The sequence below is a fragment of the Lithobates pipiens genome, unplaced genomic scaffold, assembly GCF_037356315.1.
Source record: "Lithobates pipiens isolate NorthernLeopardFrog02 unplaced genomic scaffold, aLitPip1_a1.2 Scaffold_27, whole genome shotgun sequence".
NCBI lineage: Eukaryota > Metazoa > Chordata > Amphibia > Anura > Ranidae > Lithobates > Lithobates pipiens.
In genome coordinates this window covers 107,768,464-107,788,513 of record NW_027507788.1, presented here as the reverse complement: position 1 = coordinate 107,788,513, position 20,050 = coordinate 107,768,464, and the positions used below count along the sequence as shown (strand labels likewise).

At 46.6% G+C, this 20,050-nt stretch overlaps 1 protein-coding gene across 1 annotated transcript in view; it reads right to left on the bottom strand.

Annotated features, from left to right (window-relative positions):
• Nucleotides 1-20,050, bottom strand: part of LIG1 (DNA ligase 1) — a 141,040-nt gene that overhangs the window by 20,339 nt on the left and 100,651 nt on the right. The window lies entirely within an intron of this gene.

Here is a 20,050-nt window from a genome sequence, read left to right as displayed (position 1 = left end):
TGGGGGGAGTGTATATAGGGGTTTGGTTGTCTGTAATCCAACCTTCCGGATCTGGGGTGAGCTGACCTCTTTTTTCCCAATAAAATGTACTGTACAATATTAATGATTAATTCTATGATAAATTGCCTTCGTTTAATTGCTATATATTATTTGTTACATTCTGTATAGATATCCTCCTGAAGAAGCAGCTTTGTCCCACAAATCTAGTAGAGGAGACCCCCATGCGCCCTTGATTTGAACTCCTTTCTGTGGAGAATTAGTCAAAGACGCTTCTATCGTGATATGCATTTATTTGTATTTTAATTATGTGCATCATTTTTTTCCTTTTTTTGTTTTCGTATATGTTTATTAAACAAGATGAAATTTTTTTTTTTTTTGTCAAATAACTTTTTATTATTTTAAAGTGAAACATTACACGTCAAACACTTCAGTTCAGCATTGGGGGAGCGGAAAAAAAGGGGATCAGAAAAATTACAGGGGAGAACATACCACAAAAGCATATTGGCCTACATAATACAGCCACCTGGAGCAGGTACCAGCCAGGCCAGGTATAGCTATTCACAGACAGCATGTTCTGCAACACATGTAAAACAGGGATACAGTCCATCCAGCAATAGATCTATCCTCTAGACTTAACCGCCAAACCAGGGTTGCAATCCGAGGATACGTGTGGTAGCGAATAATATAAGACACTTATAATACACTTTAATCCAAACAAACACCCCCCCTCAAGGGGGGGGGGGGGGGTCTGGAAGAATAAAATGCATAAGAGAAAGGAAGAAGGGAAAAAGAAAGAAGATGGATAGAAAGAGAGAGGAAAGGGGTACCTAAGGATAGAAAGAAAGATAGAGAGGAAAGGGAGGGGGTATGGGTGGGTAGTCATCCGAAAACTTCCGCTTGCCTGTCAGGGTCGATCGTCCTTAAGATTCCAGTGGTTCCAGACTGCGTCGTGTGCTTCCAGCCGGTCCTGTATCCTGGCGGTCATCCGCTCCATAAGCTCCACATCTCTGATGCAGGCGTATAATGCGTCCGGGGTAGGGGGGTGTGTTTTTTTCCAGTGGAGAGCAACCAGACACCTCGCTGCGGTCAGGATGTGGCGGGATAGTTTCTGTAGGGATTTGGACAATTTGGGGAAAGGGACTCCCAGTAAAAAGTGCTTTGGGTGTAAGTCCAGGGGTTGGTCCAGGATACTGGCCAAGAGCGTACGGACTTCCGTCCAGAAAGGGACTATACGAGGGCATTGCCAGTATATATGCAAGAGGGTGCCCTTATGTCCCACACATCGCCAGCACCGGTCTGTTGTAGAAGGGTAAATAGCGTGCAGGACGTCCGGGGTCATGTACCAGAAGAACAGTATTTTGTATGCGTTCTCCCTGTAGAGCGTACACATGGAGCTCTTGGATGCCTGCGACCAAATCATCCGCCATTGCTCCTCCGTGAACACTTCACCCAGAGCCTCCTCCCATTTAAGCACGTATGCATGTTTGCCGTTAGGGCCCATAGGAAAGGCGTTAATTATTTTATAAATATCCGATATCATCCCCTTCTGTGCCGTACCTGATGAGATTACTATTTCAAACATGGTAGGCGGGGAGAAACGGAGGTCAGAGGATATGGTCTGGGCAAAGTGACGGATTTGCAAGTAACTATAGAAGCTCTGCCGGGGGAGGTCAAACCGGGATTGGAGTTCAGTGTAAGTCAGTAGTCTCCTAGATCTGGGATCCACCAGAGATCTCAGCTGGAAAAGGTTCCGGGAGGACCAGGGGTGTTGCATCTGGCGAGATAGGCTATCTGGCACTAGAGGGTTGGATATAAAAGAGGTCAGGAGCGATTTAGCTGAGGTCAGGGCAAATGCCTTGGAAGACCTACGCCATAGGTTCTGCAGGTGGGACATAGGGCCCAACAATTGGGACTGAGGGATCGCTGCCGCCGCACTCCAGAGCATACTATTAGGGTGTGTAGGGGCCAACCACCGGGATTCAATTTCCGACCAACGATTGTGGGGCCTCTGGGTAGTCCAGGAGGCGACCGCGCGGAGTTGGGCAGCCTGATAATATCTGACTAGGTCCGGGAACGCTAACCCCCCATCCGATTTGGAGGCGGTCATGACCGAACGAGGTATCCTGTGCCTTTTATAATTCCATACAAATCGAAGTAGGTCCCTTTGCAATTTTTTCAGGTGAGAGGAGGGGACTGGGATGGGGAGGGTCTGAAAAAGGTAGAGGAGTTTCGGGAGGATAACCATCTTCACAGAGGCTATTCTACCAAGCAGAGATATCTGGTGTTTCCGCCACTTTAGCACGAGACGCCTAATATCTCCATAGAGGGATGGGTAGTTTGCCTGATAAAGGGAGGTATAGGTTGGGGTGATGTTTACCCCCAGGTATCGAAGGGAGGTGGACCTCCAATGGTAGGGGAAGTTGGATCGTAGGTGTTCCACCTCCAACGGTGGAATGTTAATCGGAAGGGCTTCGGATTTCGACGCATTAAGTTTGTAACCCGATAGCTCACTGTAACGATCCAGCTCCATGTGCAGGTTGGGCAGGGATATTCTGGGTTGGGTAAGAGTGAGAATTACGTCGTCCGCAAATAGTGATACCTTAAACTCCTGGCCTCGCACCGGAACCCCTCTTATAGCCTGGTTCCGCCTGATAGACGCCGCCAGGGGTTCAATACAGAGGGCAAATAGTAGGGGTGACAGCGGGCATCCCTGACGCGTGCCGTTGGAGATGGAAAAGGGGGAAGAGGTGGCAAAGGGAGTCTTCACTTGAGAAGACGGGTCGGTGTAAAGATGTTGTATGGCTCGCAGAAAAGGTCCCTCCATCCCTATGTGGGTCAGAGTGGCGAAGAGGAAGGGCCAACCCAGTCTATCAAATGCTTTTTCTGCGTCCAAGCTCAGGAGCAGGGACGGCACTTCCTCCCTGTTCGCCACCTCGACCAGGTCTATCACCTTCCGGGTGTTATCCCCCGCTTGTCGGAGGGGGACAAAGCCCACCTGGTCCTTATGGATCAAAGAGGGTAGGACCTTGTTAAGGCGCATAGATAGCAGTTTAGTAAAAATTTTTAGGTCCGCGTTCAGCAGCGCAATGGGTCTATAGTTCGCACAGTGGATGGGGTCCTTATCTGGTTTGGGGATTAAGGTAAGGAAGGAACGTTGCATATCTGGGGGGACGGGTGTTTTCTGTAGAAAAGCATTAAAGAGTCTGCTCATATGCGGGGTTAAGAGGGGAGAAAATGCTTTGTAATATTCGTAGGGCAGCCCGTCTGGGCCTGGGGACTTATGTGCGGGGAGGGATTGAATGGTCTCTCCCACTTCGTCTTCCGTGACGGGCTTGTTCAAAATGAGCAAGTCCGAATCTCTAATTTTGGGAATGGCGCTGTCGGACAAATACTGCTGTATACGCTGTGAGACCTCCAGCGACACTGGGGTGCTAGGGATGTCAGGACTATTATAGAGCTCTGCGTAAAAGCCCGCAAACGTATCAACTATGTCTTTGGGGTGGGAGACAACCGCATTAGATCTAGTTTTTATCTGGTGTGGGGCAGAGAGAAGGGTTTTGTCTTTGAGCTTCCGCGCTAGAAGGGAGTGTGCCTTGTTGCCCCTGTCATAGTATGTCTGTTTGATCCTCAGAAGGGCCTTCTCGACGCGGCGAAGCGCCAGGTCCGCCAGCGCCGTACGCAAATTAACAATTTTCCTAAGGAGTGGTACCGTCGGTGAGGCCTGCAGGTTCTGCTCTAACTGTCTAAGTTCCTTCTCGGTGTTAAGCTTGGTGGCCGCGACGTCTCGCTTCAAGGCCGAGGAAAGCGCAATGCATCTACCCCGCATCACCGCCTTATGGGCTTCCCACACAGTGGAGAGGGGGACGTCTGGGGTCAAATTCTCAGCAAAATATTGACGCAGGGTCATGGTTAATTCCGATTGAGAGGGAAGGTGCTGAAGAAGGAAGGTGTTCAGCTTCCAATTGTATGGCCGGGTTATCGGGGGGCCTATATCTAGGGTAAGTAAGATCGGGGCATGGTCCGACCAGGAGATCGGCAGGATAGATGCGGCACGCGTCGCTCTCAATGTAGCATTATTAGTGAAAAAATAGTCAATTCGAGAGTGCATGTGGTGAGGGGCTGAGTAATATGTGTACTGCCGATCCCCGGGCCGGAGAGCTCGCCACGCGTCGAACAATGCATAGCGGCGAGTGAGTTGCCGAAAAAGCCTCGAATCCCGAAGGGCTCTAGGCGGGGGGACGCGGGTGGGCGCTGTCTGCCGATCAGCCGTGGCCGAGTGAGCCAAGTTAAAGTCTCCTCCCACCACCAAATAACCGTGGTCTTCCTTAAATAGTCGCGCAAAAACCCTGGAGAGGAAGCTATGCTGATGGACATTAGGGGCGTATAGCGTGCACAGGGTGATCGGCCGTGACTGCCATGTACCCTTAAGTATCAGGAAACCCCCCCGAGGATCGCTGTAGTGATCAACATAGGTAAAGGGTGCTCCTTGTCGGATCAGGACAGCCACCCCCGCTCTCTTGTGGGATCCCGAGGATAGATACACAAGCGGAAAGCTCCTGGAGGCGAAGGCAAAAGATCCCCCTCTGTCAAAGTGCGTTTCCTGAACCAGGATAATATCCGCTCCCGACTGTTTAAACTCCCTTAGTGCCAGATGCCGTTTCCTGTTTGAATTTAAACCGTGAACATTCATAGATAGAATCTTAGCCATCAGTCAAGTCCGGGGGGGGGTGGGGGGGGTAGGGGAGCGGTCTGTGTTTAGTAAATCTTACCCGACCACCACGTCCAGGATGGGCCGCCAGGAGCCAGGAGCAGACGCTTTCCGGTCGTAGGGCCCCGCCACTACGTGTCCGATCCCTGCAGGCAGCGGAAGGATGACAGAGGAGAGAAAAGAGGGGGAAGTAGAAAGTGAGAGAAGGGAGAAAAACATTAGTACCACAAAAGAGGCATTGCATTGAAAACATGGGCCCATAACCGGACCAAACAAAGGGCAATATACGGCCCCGGGTAAAAAAGTTATCCGGGACTACGCGGATTCCCAGGGGGCCACCAGACCCAGGGCACAAGGCCTGGGCCTGGCGGCCGCATAGGAGTCCAGGTCTCCTCATTCAGGTCCTAAGGAGGAATAGAGGAGCTTAATATGTGTAAAAACTTGAACAGGAACAGAATCACTAAAGTATAGATAATATGAATAAAGTAACTAAAAATGAAAAGCAACCCCAAAAAAAAAAGGGGTTAGAGGGAGGGTCGTGAGAGCAAGGGGGAACCCACTTTCCCGAATCTCCCAACCAGCAGCCTAAGTGCGGTTGATTGTTGAAAAGGCACCAAAGGGGAAAGGGTAATGAGTGCAACTAGAACTAGGGCAAAACAACGTCTGATCACTACGCCGCTAAGCGGTCCGGGACGCTGCAAATCTTCATCTCCACCGGCAACAGGTCGCGGAGGGCCAACTAGGCCGTGATGAGAAAAGTTAAAAGTCACTTGGAAAAGAGAAAAAGGGGGATGAAGGGCCGGGATCTTCAGCCAGGGCCTTGCCTCTTAGGTTTGTTTTGCGTATCCCGGTTTCTGGGTCGTTGGCGTGGGGGGACCTTTTGCCACAACGTCGGAGGGGTGGGTTGAGTAGCGATGAGGTCCCAATCGGGAAGCCTGGGTGGGCGGATGCCCAGGTCCTCGCAAAAAGTCGGCAGATCTTCAGGGTATCTCAGGGAGGCCGATTTACCCTGATGTTTGGCAGTGAGGCTAAATGGAAAACCCCAGCGGTACTGGATCTGGGCTTCTTGCAGGGTACGGAGCAAGGGTTGGAGAAGTCTACGTTTTTGCAGCGTAATCCAGGAGAGGTCCGGGAAGAGTTGCACTGGGTGGTTCCGGAAAGACACCTCTCGGGCTAAACGGGCTTGTCGCAGGATATCCTCCTTGAGGTGGAATGAGTTGACTCTGCAAATAAAGTCCCTGGGGCCAGAAGTAGCATTTTTGGGGCGTAGGGCCCTATGAGCTCTGTCCATCTCAATAAATTTAGTGGGGGGTTCTCCGAGGAGAGTGTTGAATAGCTCCTGCAAGATAATCTGAGCGTCCTCTGGGCCCTCCGACTCCGGAACCCCACGTACTCTGATGTTGTGCCGGCGCCCCCTATTGTCCAAATCCTCCACATGGCGCTGCATATCTCTCAGGAGCAAGTGGTGTTCAGCCCCTTGCGTTTGGGTTTTGTGGACCGCAATTTTGGTTTCTTGTATCTCCTCTTCAGCCATCTCCACCCTGTCCGCCAGGTGCTTAAGGCCCGAGTGGAGCGTTTGTATTTCCGCCCGACACGTGGATTTAACATCTTCAATCAGTTGTTTAAAATCCTCTTTAGTAGGGATCGCTTGTAAGTATTGTTGCCACTGAGGATACGGTGGTGTTGTGGTCATGTCTCCCGGGTCGTCCCGGTCTGTGTGATGACGTGGCGACAGTGGTCTAGGGTCCGCGGGGCCTGCAGTACGTGAGGGGGGGGCATGCTCAGGGAGGGAATCCCAGACCCCCGGCCACTCTGAAGCACAGGCCAAGGGAGGTGGCTGGTGTCGTCCCCTGGTATCCTGGGGTGGAAGGGCTGCGGACCCCCCCGGATAAGCCGTCATCCCTGGTCGTTCCCCGCTATCACGTGTGGGGGAGGGGTGCCCCGAGGTGCCCAGCCTCTGGGACTTAGGTGGGGGCGACCCCGAGTCATGGTTCAGCAGGGGTCCGTCCATTCCCCCGGGCCCCCGGTACGTCCAGATCAGGGGCTCCTCAGGGGGGGGGGAGGGCAGGAAAGTCCTCGGCTGCAAAAGAGAGGGGGGACCCCTCGGACCCAGCACTGGAGTCCGGGGGCGTCCGGAGCAGCCTGGGCAAGGCCAGTGAGCACTGGGTGTCCGGAGGTGGGGGGGACCTACTGCCAGAGGGCCCCAGGCCTAGTCCACCCCCCTCCCCGATCTGTCCAGTCCCGCTCAGAAACTCCTCGCCGGTGTCTAAAGCCGCGGACGTGCGGTGGGGGGACTGCGGTGCTGTGCAGCATGGGGTTAGAGAGGGTCCCAGGGAGGGCCTGGTCTTGTGCCCTGGCGGCGGCGTGGTAGGCCGCAGGCCTAGCTGGGCGGCCTCGGAGGCGGGCGGGACCGGGGTTTGACTCACCGCACCGAAGGCCTCCGGGCCCGGGGACGTCATCTGCGGTGGTCCTCGATCCCTCGGTCCGTGCTGGATGTGCGGATGGGCCCTGCAGGCTGGAGAAGGAGCCCGCGCCGGCGCGGCTGCGGCCGCCGGCGCCATTTTGGGAGGCCTGGCGGTCGGGAGCTCCGTTGTGGAAAAAAAGGACCGGAGGTCCGTGGCAGTGCCCAGCGACGGTGCGGGAGGTCCCTTGGAGCTGGAGGACCGTGTGGCCCTAGATTTCCCCATCGGATGGAGCTGGATTCTCCCCTTTGGTGCGATATAGCTGAGGCTGGTGGGAGAGCAGGAGACTTAGGCTGCCATCCGGGTCGACTTCCGGTCACGCCCCCAAGATGAAATTTTAATGTTATTGTTTCTCTTTAAAAAGTACCGCTATAGTCCAATTTTCTTTACTTTTTAGTCTGGGACTGTCTAGAGGACTAGCATGAGCAACTATCCCTAGCAATCTCATACCAATTCTTTTCCCAATACTTTTTTCTTTCCATAATTCTGGTACAGATTAATCTTAGTTTTATCCATCCAAAAAATGCTTTTCCAGAACTGGCCTGGCTTATTTATATCTTTTTATATCGGTTTTATTTTTCAGTCTTAAGAATGGTATCCTTGTGGTGAACCCTCTGTACTTGCTCTCGAAGTTTTCTCCTGATTTTAGACTTTGACTTTCCTCTTGGAGAGTGTCTTTCACTTGTTTGGATGTTATGAATGGGTTTTTCTTTATCATGGAGAGGATCCTGCGATCATTCACCAATGTTGTCTTCTGAGATGTCCAGGCCTTTTTATGTTTGAGCTCACCAGTGAAATTCTTCTTTCCTCAGACTGTACCAAACTGTTGATTTGGCCACTCCTAATGTTGCTGCTAACGCTCTGAACGATCTCTTGTTTTTTAAGCCTTGCAATGGCCCATTTCACTTACATGGTCAGCTCCTTTAAAACGCATGATGTAAGTTCACAGCAATAGATTCCAAATGCACATACCACACTTAGAATCAACTCTAGACCTTTTACCTGCTTAATTGATGAAGAAATAAAGGAGTAACCCACACCTGCCCATGAAACTGCTTTTTATTCAAGTGTCTGAATACTTTTGGTCCCTTAAAAAGGGGGGTGGCTATTCTTAAGAGCTGTAATTCCTAAACCCTTCCTCTGATTTGGATGTACCCCCAAATTAAACCTGAGAGTATGAACTTTCAGCCCATATGCATAATATAACTATAGCTTGAATGTTTTGGTAAATAACTGAAATTGTGCCTGATATTATATATATATATATACATATATATATATATATATATATATATATATATCACACAACCTCAAATTTTTAAATTTTTTCAGACATTGGATTCCATCCTTAAATACTGTTTGAGGCAATAGTCGACACAAATTAAAAAAAAAAACATAGGTATAAACTGGAAATAATTTCCAGTGATGGACTATAGAGGTAACAAGAAATAAAATGACATAAGCTAAGAGACAATGAATAATGCTTAGGTAATTTTATCTAATTTTGTCTCCATTTTATACCTATGTTTTCTATGTATTGGTTCAGATGAGGCTCAAAAAGTCTCATATTGGATTATAGTCGACACAAGTTACTTTAGCATGCACTCAAGAACCCTACAACCCTGGGTAAAACTACTCAACTCATTATCTGACAAAACGGATAAGGGAGCGATACCTCCTCTTGGTCCACACGCAACCCACTATGCCTACAGATCTGTGTGGCTCATGGGAAGTGTATCACCGTAAAAAAATAAAAAATAAAATAAAAAATAGGATTTTTATGTCACACTTAACTGTAAAATCCTTTTCTTTGAGAACATCACAGGACACAGAGTCAGGCCAATATTCATTACCTGCTGGTTATACTCCATTAGGTGAATGGACACTGGTAGCCTCAGACAGGGAGTGATCCCCTATATGACCCCTCCTATACATGAAGTACTTTAGATTTGTAGCAAGCGCTAAATCCTCAAAAAAGAGGGGAGGGATCTCTATGTCCCATGATGAACTCAAAGAAAAGGGGGACACAGAGTCCCCTACACCCCTGGTAGAATGAGCTCTCACCCTAAAAATGGAGGAGCTTTGCGTTTCAGACCATAGGCCTGAATGACCAAATGACGGACTCAATTGGCAATGGAAACTGCCTGCCCCTTCTTGGGTCCTATTGATAAAAGGATCAGAGAGTCTGATCCTTGGATCTCCGTAGATGTAGACAAATACCTTGACTGCCCGGACAAGGTCCAAAGAATGAAGTCACCTTTCTTCCGCCGAGAGAGGCTGAGAGAAAAAAGAAGGCAAAATAATGCCCAGATTTAAATGAATGGCCGACACCACTTTGGATGCAACAAAACTGTCATGGTGCAAGTACGTTTCCGTGCATGAAAGATACCCTTCTAGCCGAGTTGATAGCCATCAGGAAGGCTAGCTTGCATGACAGCAAGTCTAATGGAATTTCCTTAATAGGTTCAACTGGTTGTTTCTGTAACACAGACAGTACCAAGTTCAAGTTCCAAGGACAAATAGGTGAGACCTGATGATAAATCTTCCTAGTGATAGCTTTTCTAGCATTCACTAGAGTAGACACCACTGGTCCCGAGATGCCACGGTCCTTTAACACCCTGGTTTCACTAGCCATGTGGTCAAATTTAGAGACTGTAAATTGGGGTGAAATATAGGCCCTTGAGACAGTAGATCAGGGTGATGTGGAATCGTCCATGGTCCGTCTATTGTCAGTCTCACATTCTCCGGGAACCAGGGCCTTCTGGGCCAGGCTTATGCCACAAGAATGACTGGAATCCTTTCTCTCCGAATCCTACGCAACAAATGTGGAAGGAGAGGGATCAGAGAGAAAGCATGAACCAGGAAGTACTGGCTCCATGGAACTAATCAGAGCATCTGCTCCAATTGCCAGAGAATCTCTTGTTCGAGATACAAACTGCTGTAGCTTGTTGAACCTGGATGCCAGTAGGTCGACCTCTGGCCATCCCCAACGTTGGCAAATTTCCTGCAACCCCTCTGGGTGTAGCGACCATTCCCCCAGGCAGATCTGCTGGCGTATGACAATCTGCCTTCCAGTTCTCTACTCTCGGGAAATGGACTGCCGATATTATTGGCACATGTCCCTCTGCCCAGGCTAGTATGTAGTTCCCCTCCTTCAGAGCTGAACGACTCCTGGTACCATCTTGGTAGTTTATATAGGTCACTGCCGTGGCATTGTAAGACTGAACCCTGATGGGGCAGTCCTGAAGGTCCACCCTCCAGGATCGTAGGGCCAGACGTATTGCCAGTAATTCTAGGACGTTGATGGGCAGGGTCTGCTCTGTCTCTGACCAATTTGACGTGGACTGCGAGATTGTCTAGGGTCACCCCCCACCAGCCTGAGAGACTGGCATCTGTAGTCAGTACTCTCCAAGTTAAAGGGAGAAAGGGATTTTCCTTTTCACAGGTTCTGATCCTGCAATCACCAGTTTAGGCTTAAGCATGCCTGCGGAGATAAGCACATTGGAAAATCCAGGGCTTTTGTTCCTCTGTTCCAAGGCAACAAGATGTCTTTTTGTAATGGCCTGAAATGGAACTGGGCATAAGGCACTGCCTCGAAAGGAGGATACCATCCTCCCTAAAAGACTCATACAGAGCCAAATAAATCAGGGCACAGATCCTTATGGGTGGCAAAAATATTCTTGCTTGGACCGCGTTTAGAATCGGACCTAAATTAATTTAGACTTTGAGCTGGTCCCAAGGCTGACTTTTCTGTATTTATGATCCAGCCTAAGCTTTTAAAATAATTCACTGTGTATATTATGTTCTGCTATAGAGCCTGCACTGCGTGATCTCTGAGCAGGAAGTCGTCCAGATACCTGAGCACCAGGATCCCTTGGGCCCTTAAAAGATCCAGTACTGGTGCTAGGACCTTTGTTAACACCCGGCGAGCTGTAGCAAGCCTGAAAGGTAGAGCCACAAACTGAAAATTACATTCCTCTACTGCAATATGTGGGAACCTCTGATGAGGTTGAAAGATAGGTATGTGTAAGTACGCATCCTTTATATCCATGGAGGCTAAAAAGTCTCCCCTCGGGTGTGAGGTTATTACTGAGCGGACAGACTATCCGAAAGGATAGCATCAAAAGTTACCCGTTCAGGGACCTTAGGTCCAAAATGGGCCTTGTGGCCCCATTTGATTTCTGAACCGTAAACAGATTTGAGTAAAACCCTGTGCTCCTTTCGGATACTGGAATCTCTACAATCACTCCTTGATGCACTAGATGTAGTGCCTGAGGCAATAAGTTTTTTTTTTTTGGAGGATCCTAAGCAACGCTTGATCTTAGAAACCTCTGGGGGGCACCCCCGTAACTCCAGCTTGTAACAGCGACATACAATTGAGGTGACCCGCCTGTCCTGAATGGTTGTTTTCCAAATGTGCAGCAGTCTCCCCCCCCCCACTCGATGGAGTGGGGCGTCACCTTAAAAGCAGGGCTTGCTTCTGGGTTTAGAATCATGGACCCAGGGCTTTTTCTGGCCCTGGCCTTGCGGCATGCCCCTGGCCCTAGCTCCCTGTTGACGGAGGAACTGCCTGACGCGGAGAAATTTGAAGAAGCAGTCCATGGGGGTTTTTAAACGAGGGACGTTTGGTGCTTTTCTTCACCGGAAGTAGAAAACACCTCCCTTCGGAAATCTTTTGGCTAGATTTGTCCAAGTGAAAACCGAATAAACGCTCCCCATGAAACCTGCTAATAACTTTTTACAAGAAAGCTCGGCTGACCAGTTCTTAAGCCATAAAAGTCTGCGCATATGTACAGACAAGAGAGCAAGACGAGAAACTTGCTGTATTGAATCCTTTAAAGCATCAACAGCAAAACACAGCAGCGAATATCTGTCTTACTTTCAGGGAGATCATGCTCCTGTAGGCCTACCCGGCCATTTGACTTGATCCTTTATGGACTGGCAAAAACCAATTGCTGCAAAAGCTGGCTGAATAGCTGAAATAGCCAAAGAAAAGGAAGCCTTTAACCGCTTGCTAATCAGCTGCTGTCATACTGTGACAGGTCGGCACGATCCCGCAAACCATCGTAGCTATACGATAGCTTGCGTGATTGGGATAGCAGGCGCACGCCTGCTGACAGATTGTGTGTTCCTATTAGCTAGGAACCTCGATCTGTCAGTTCCTCTGGTCAGTCCCCTCCCCTCCAGTTAGAATCACCACCCAAGGAATACAGTTAACCCCTTGATCAACCCCTAGTGTTAGCCCCTTCACTGCCATTGACATTTTTACAGTAATCAATGCATGTTTTATAGCACTGATCGCTGTATAAATGCCAATGGTCCCAAAAAATGTGTCAAAATTGTCCAATGTGTCCGCCATAATGTTACAATCACACACACAAAAAAAAAAGCTATAAACCTACCCCCTATTTTGTAAACGCTATAACTTTTGCGCATACCAATGAATACACGCTTATTCTTTTTACCAAAAATACGTAGAATACATATCTGCCTAAACAGTAAAAGTTTTTTTTTTTTTTTTTTTTAAAAGCAAAGAGGGGAGGGGGGGGGGGAGATATTTATTATAACAAAAAGTACAAAATATTGTGTTTTTCAAAATTTTCATTCTTGTTTATAGCACCAAAAATAAAAATTGCAGAGACGATCAAATATCACCAAAACAAAACCATTTGTGGGAGGGGGGAAAAAATAAAAAAAGGGCAATTTTGTTTGGGTACAGCATTGCCCGACCGCGGAATTATCAGTTAAAGCGAAGCGCAAAAAATTGGCCCGGTCATTCAGCAGCCAAATCTTCTGGGGCTGAAGTAGTTAACTCCAATTTCTTGTCAACAGGGTCTTTCAAGCCCTGTTCGTTATCTACCGGACAAGTTAAGTTCTTGTTTAAAAAAGAGACAAGAGATCTCAAAGGGGACCAAGAGGGCTCAGTCACCTCCCTGCAAGAGGCAATTAAAAGGCAAGTGTCTGTTCAGAGCCTGCTCTGTGTCCCACAGCTGCCTTCTCGAAGCACCACATGCTTGGCCTGCGCAGCTTAAATAAGCTGGGTGTGCGCCGGAATGTTCTATGAGTGTGTGCGGACACATGTGCGTGGTCCCGGCGAATGGCCATGACTGTATTCACGTACAATGCAAATTTACGTGCGCCCAGATAAAGGCTATGGTGCATGTGCAATGAAGCTGCGTGCACCCTGGCCGCCAAACTGCAGAGCCCACCAGTGCTCTTGCGAACACACATGCACCAAGGCGAAATGGTGCACAGGTATAACAGCCAGACAAGCAAAAAAGTACACTTTGCAAACACCCACAGCTAGCCCAGAACTTCCCCCGTATGGTCACCGCACACGTGTCCAGCCTTTAGCTAGCTTGACTTATTGTTACAATCACTGGGACACTCCACAATAATAAAACGGGTTTCACTTAACCATCCAGGTGCAGGGCCACTTAGAAGCTAAGGGCCCAATCTTCACCCTTTCACAGCGGGTTCCTGTTACTTGGACCTTCAAGGAAAGGGTACCCTTTCACGTTTAGGGTCCACTCCCTTGGACCTGTACATCACCCACAGGAAATGCCTTAGTGCTGTAGCGCCCGGAGGCCATGTTACAGGCAAAACCTTGCAGGGTCTCGAGTCTTCTTTGCAAGGCTTGGTTACCATTTATTTAAGCATAAAAGCCTATGTCAAATGGATCCAATCGGTCAATCGCCTCGATTCATTTTTGGAACCGTTTGTGGGACTAGAGACCTGGAGCTCAGAGAGCTCAAACAATCCACCTTGCAGACGCTGGTAAAAAACGAAAGTACTTCCTGTATGGGTGGGGTTATATAGGGGGTTCACTTCCTGTCTGAAGACCATTGGTCTACCAGTATCCATTCACCTAATAGAGTATAAACAGCAAGTAATGAATATTAACCTGACTCTGTGTCCCATGATGTATGAAAAAGAAAATGATTTATCACCATCAAAAGTGTGGCAACTAGAGGCTTGTACAATGAATATTCATTTACACTCATACACCACTCTGGTATAATAATCTGCTATCCGATTCACTATCCCTACTCAACATTGTGGGCATCTACGGGGGTAACTTACATACATCATGTGCTGACTAGTACTCATATCTTAAAATGTTTCAGGAGCTTAATGTAGTATTTACTCCTCCCAACTTAATTTTATTTCGCTACCATCAACTCTGCCACGCTGGTTGAGCCCAGTTGCCTAACACATAACCAGGGTTAGACTCGATTCACTTACAGGAGGTACAGTGCCTTGAAAAAGTATTCATACCCCATTGACATTTTCCACATTTTGTCATGTTACAACCAAAAGCGTAAAAGTATTTTATTGGCATTTTTATGTGATAGACCAAGACAAAGTGGCACATAATTGTGAATTGGAAGGAAAATGATAAATGGTTTCAATTTTTTTACAAGTAAATATGTGAAAAGCATGGCATGCATTTGTAATCAGCACCACCGAGTCACTTTGTAGAACCATCTTTTGATGCAATTACAGCTTCAAGTCTTTTTGGGTATGATTTGCACATTTAGAGAGGGAAAAGTTTGCTTATGCTTTGTAAAATAGCTCAAGCTCTGTCAGATTGAATGGAGAGTGTCTGAACAGCAATTTTCAAGTCTTGCCACGGATTCTCAATTGGATTTAGGTCTGGACTTTGACTGGACCATTCTAAAGCCCCATACACACGGTCGGACTTTGTACAAACTTTTCCGTGGACTTTTGTACAAAGGGCGTGATCCACAAGTTTGTATTGCATACACACGGTCGGACTTTTTGACAACAAACACGAACGTAATGACGTCACAACGTACTGACGCTGCTTCAAAAGAGGACGTTCAATGACTCCAGCGCCACCTTTGGTGAACTTCTGTATTGTAGTCTGATCTTTTGCATTGGTTCTGAGCATGCGTGTTTGTACCTTGTACAAAAGTCCGATGCTTTTGCATACACACGGTCGGACTTTGCTCCATCGGACTTTTGTTGCCAGAAAGTTTGTCCGTTCGCACAGCCAACAAAAGTCCGATGAAAACAGAAAAAGTTTGTCCGATGGAGCGTACACACAGTCGGATGTTGCTCCAAAACAGCTCATTTGCATGTTTGTTGTCAAAAAGTCCGACCGTGTGTACGGGCCTTAACACATGAATATGCTTTGACCTAAACTGCATTGCATTGTAGCTCTGGTTGATTGTTTAGGGTCATTGTCCTGCTGGAAGGTGAACCTCCGCCCCAGTCTCAAGTCTTTAGCAGACTCCAACAGGTTTCTGTGTTCAGGGTGATGTGCAGTGTTAAGTTTTACTCGACACTTAGGCCAGAAAACGCAATTGTGGTCTCATCTAACCAGAGCACCTTCTTCCACGTTTGCTGTGTCCCCCCCACATGGCTTCTCACAAACTGCAAATGGGGCTTCTTATGGCTTTCTTTCAATAATGGCTTTCTTCTTGCCACTCTTCCATAAAGGCCAGATTTATGGAATGCAGGTCTAATAGCTGTCCAGTGGACAAATTCTCCCACCTGAGCGATGAATTCCTGCAGCTCTTCCAAAGTTACCAATGGGCCTCAATGCTGATTCTCTGATTAATGCTCTCCTTGCATTGCCTGTCAGTTTAGGTGGATGGCCATGTCTTGGTAGGTTTGCAGTTGTGCCATACTCTTTACATTTTCAGAGGATGGATTGAACAGTGCTCTGCGAGACATTCAAAGCTTGGGATATTTTTTTTAAAACGTAACCCGTGCTTTTAACTTCTCCACAAATTTATACCTGACCTGTCTGGTGTGTTCCTTGCCCTTCATAATGCTGTTTGTTCACCAAGGTTCTTTAACAAACCTTTAAGGGCCTCATAGAACAGCTGTATTTATTCTGAGATGAAATTACACACAGGTGGACTCTTTACTAATTAGGTGACTGCTGAAGGCAATTTGATATCCCTAACTAAAATCTAGTGGAATCAAGTAAAAGGGGATGAATACAAATACATGCCAGTTTTCAGATATAAAAAAATAAAAATTGAACCATTAATTATTTACCTTCCACTTCCCCACTATGTGCCGGTCTATCACAAACGCCCCCCAAAAAAAAAATCAGTCCCATTCCCCTACAGTTAGAAACACACATAGGGAACACAGTTAACCCCTTGATCGCCCCTAGTGTCAACCCCCTCCCTGACAGTGACATTTACACAGTAATCAGTGCATGTTTACAGCACTGATCGCTATATAATTGTCAATGGTCCCAAAAATTTGTTAAAAAAGTGTCCAATTTCTCAGCCGCAATATCGCAGTCCCGATATATAAAAAAAATAAATAAAAATAAATAAAAAAACATCGCACATCGCCGCCATTACTAGTAAAAGTAAAAATAAAAATGCCATAAATCTATCCCCTATTTTGTAGATGCTATAACTTTTGCGCAAACCAATCAATATACGCTTCTTGCATTTTTTTTTGTTACCAAAAATACAGTCATGTCCATAAATATTGGGACATGTACACAATTCTAATCTTTTTGGCTCTATACACCACCACAATGGATTTGAAATGAAACAAACAAGATGTGCTTTAAATGCAGACTTTCAACTTTAAATTTGAGGGTATTTACATCCAAATCAGGTGAACGGTGTAGGAATTACATCAGTTTGTACAGTTTGTCTCCCACTTTTTAAGGGACCAAAGTAATGGTACAGATTAACACTCATCCATCAAACTTTCACTTTTTAATACTTGGTTGGCAATCCTTTACAGTCAATTACATCCTGAAGTCTGGAATGCATAGACCTCACCAGACGCTGGGTTTCATCCCTGGTGATGCTCTGCCAGGCCTTTACTGCAACTGTCTTCAGTTCCTGCTTGTTTTTGGGGCATTTTCCCTTCAGTTTTGTATTCAGCATGCTCAATCGCATTCAGGTCAGGTGATTGCCCTGGCCATTGCATAACATTCCACTTCTTTCCCTTAAAAAATGGCTTGGCTGCTTTCTCAGTATGCTTCGGGTCACTGTCCATCTGTACTGTGAAGTGCCGTGCAATGAGTTCTGAAGCATTTTGCTGAATATGAGCAAATATTGGCCGAAACACTTCAGAATTCATCCTGCTTTTGTCAGCAGTCACATCATCAATAAATACAAGAGAACCAGGTCAATTGGCAGCCATACATGCCCACGCCATGACACTACCACCATGCTTTACTGATGAGGTGGGTGGTATGCCTTGGATCATGTGCAGTTCCTTTCCTTCTCCATACTCTTCCCATCACTCTGGTACAAGTTGATCTTGGTTTCATCTGTCCATAGGATGTTGTTCCAGCACTGTGAAGGCTTTTTTAGATGTTGTTTGGCAAACTCTAATCTGACCTTCCTGTTTTTGAGGCTCATCAATGGTTTACATCTTGTGGTGAACCCTCTGTATTCACTCTGGTGAAGTCTTCTCTTGGTTGTTGACTTTGACACATACAGTGGGGACAGAAATTATTCAGCCCCCCTTACATTTTTCACTCTTTGCTATATTGCAGCCATTTTCTAAAATCATTTAAGTTAATTATTTTCCTCATTAATGTACACATAGCACCCCATATTGACAGAAAAACACAGAATTGTTGAAATTTTTGCAGATTTATTAAAAAAGAAAAACTGAAATATCACATGGTCCTAAGTATTCAGACCCTTTGCTGTGACACTCATATTTAACTCGGGTGCTGTCCATTTCTTCTGATCATCCTCAAGATGGTTCTACATCTTCATTTGAGTCCAGCTGTGTTTGATTATACTGATTGGAATTGAATAAGAAAGCCAGTCTATATAACACCTGTCTATATAAGAACTTACAGCTCACAGTGCATGTCAGAGCAAATGAGAATCATGAGGTCAAAAGGAACTGCCTGAAGAGCTCAGACAGAATTGTGGCAAGGCACAGATCTGGTCACGGTTACCAAAATATTTATGCTGCACTTAAGGTTCCTAAGAGCACAGAGGCCTCCATAATCCTTAAATGGAAGATGTTTGGGACGACCAGAGCCTTTCCTAGAGCTGGCCGTCTGGCCAAACTGCGCTATTAGGGGAGAAGAGCCTTGGTGAGGTAAAGAAGAACCCAAAGAACCCTGCGGCTGAGCTCCAAAGATGCAGTCGGGAGAAAGTTGTAGAAAGTCAACCATCACTGCAGCCCTCCACCAGTCCGGGCTTTATGACAGAGTGGCCCGACTGAAGCCTCTCCTCAGTGCAAGACATATGAAAGCCCACATGGAGTTTGAAAAAAAAAAAAACACACCTGAAGGACTCCAGGATGGTGAGAATTAAGATTCTCTGGTCTGATGAGACCAAGATAGAACTTTATGGCCTTAATTCTAAGCAGTATGTGTGGAGAAAAACAGGTACTGCTCATCACCTGTCCAATACAGTCCCAAAATTGAAGCATAGTGGTGGCAGCATCATGCTGTGGGGGTGTTTTTCAGCTGCAGGGACAGGACGACTGGTTGCAATCGAAGGAAAGATGAATGCGGCCAAGTACAGGGATATTCTGGACGAAAACATTCCCCAGAGTGCTGAGGACCGCAGACTGGGCCGAAGGTTTAACTTCCAACAAGACAATGACCCTAAGCACACAGCTAAAATAACGAAGGAGTGGCTTCACAACAACTCTGACTGTTCTTGGATGGCCCAGTCAGAGCCCTGACTTAAACCCAATTGAGCATTTCTAGAGAGACCTAAAAATGGTTGTCCACCAACGTTTACCATCCAGCGTGACAGAACTGGAGAGGACCTGCGAGCAGGAATGGTAGAGGATCCCCAAATCCAGGTGTGGAAAACTTGTTGCATCTTTCCCAAAAAAGACTCATGGCTGTCTTAGATCAAAAGGGTACTTCTACTAAATACTGAGAAAAGGGTCTGAATACTTAGGCCATGTGATACTTCAGTTTTTTCTTTTTTAATAAATCCGCAAAAATGTCAACAATTGTGTTTTTCTGTCAATATAGGGTGCTGCGTGTACATTAATGAGGAAAAAAATGAACTTAAATGATTTTAGAAAATGGCTGCAATATAACAGTGAAAAATTGAAGGGGGTCTGAATACTTTCCATCCCCACTGTACACCTACCTCCTGGAGTGTTCTTGATCTGGCCAACTGTTGTGAAGGGCGTTTTCTTCAACAGGGAAAGAATTCTTCAGTCATCCACCACAGTTTTCCATGGTCTTCTGGGTTTTTTGTTGTTGCTGAGCTCACCTGTGCGTTCTTTCTTTTTAAGGATATTCCAAACAGTTGATTTGGCCACACCTACTGTTTTTACTATCTCTCTGATGGGTTTGTTGTTTTTTTCAGCCTAATGATGGCTTGCTTCACTCATAGTGACAGCTCTTTGGATCTCATATTGAGAGTTGACAGCAACAGATTCCAAATGCAAATGGCACACTTGAAATCAACGCTGGACCTTTCATCTGATCCTTGTAAATGGGATAATGAGGGAATAACACACACCTGGCCATGGAACAGCTGAGCAGCCAATTGTCCCATTACCTTGGTCCCTTAAAAAGTGTTGTATTTCCTACACTGTTCACCTGATTTCGATGTAAATACCCTCAAATTAAAGCTGAAGTTGCAGTTAAAGCACATCTTGTTCGTTTCATTTCAAATCCATTGTGGTGGTGAACAGAGCCAAAAGGATTAGAATTGTGTCAATGTCCCAATATTTATGGACCTGACTGTATGTAGAAGAACACACACTGGCCTAAACTGAGGAAAAAATTTGTTTTAAAAAAAAAAAAGTGGGATATTATAGCAAAAAGTAAAAGATAGTTTTTTTTTCAAAACTGTTGCTCCTCTTGTTTATAGCGCAAAAAATAAAAACCGCAGAGGTGATCAAATACCACCAAAAGAAAGCTCAATTTGTA